Raw genomic sequence first — 1,050 nt, 5'->3', positions numbered from 1 at the left:
TCACACAGTGGCCAGAAATACCAGGTGCCATCAGGAGGTCCACCAGTGGGGTCAGGACACTAGAAGCCCTCCCACTGTTGACCCCCCCAAAGCACCAAGAAGACAGAGCATCACTTGCCCCAGAGTCCCCTATCTATACCTTGTGGCTAATAGCCACCGATGGACCTCTCCCAACTACTTGTACTGAATTTCACACCGTAGTGAGTTCCATTCCTCTTCCAATCTGATTCGACTAGGAGCATTACTCCTGGCATGAAAGCTTATGTTGTAAAGCCTGACTTCTCCGTTTCTGAGTTCCTTTTCTGCCCTGGCCTGGACGGCCCAGGCTAGCCTAGTCTTGTCAGATATCAGAAGCTAAGCATTGGAGTGGGTTAAGCAGGTTAGTATTTGGACGGGAGACCACCAAGTAAGTTCACGGTTGCTTCACAAAGGCGGACACTGTCAAGCCACCTCTGACTGCTTCTTGCCTGGATAACCCAAGACCAGCGTGATTTTGTCAGATCTTGGAAGCTAAGCAGGGTCGGCCCTGGTTAGTACTTGGATGGGAGACCGCCAAGGAATACCAGGGTCAAGATGCAAAGGCAGGCAATGGCCAACCACTTCTGTTCGTCTCTTGACTTTGAGAACCCTACGGGGTTGCCACAAGTCAGCTGCGACTTGACGGCATTCTCCAACAAGTTCATTTTGAGAACACAGTCCAAAAAAATGTTGGAGTCCAGTGGCACCTTCAAGACCGAAAAGAGAAAAGGGGAAAAAACTGAACCTAAACCTAGAATTCAGAACCTAAAAAGGTTAGTCAAGAATAGAAGAGGGCCAACACATTGGGAACATTTGGCTGTAGAATCTCAGAAGAACATATAGTTGACCAGAGCAATTGTGTTCTGGTCTTTATTCCATATTTTTGTATATGTATGATTGTGTGTATTTGTACATATCAGCCAACGTGTTCTGTCTGTGTTAGACCGCTGAGGAAGGCCTGTAAAGGCCGAAACGCGTTAGGTCTACTTTATTAGCCCTTGTATGTTTTTATATTTGTATATGAGGAATGAA

Source organism: Gekko japonicus, unplaced genomic scaffold, assembly GCF_001447785.1.
Source record: "Gekko japonicus isolate JY-2015 unplaced genomic scaffold, Gekko_japonicus_V1.1 scaffold937, whole genome shotgun sequence".
Taxonomy (NCBI): Eukaryota; Metazoa; Chordata; class Lepidosauria; order Squamata; family Gekkonidae; genus Gekko; species Gekko japonicus.
This window is presented reverse-complemented; position numbering follows the sequence as displayed.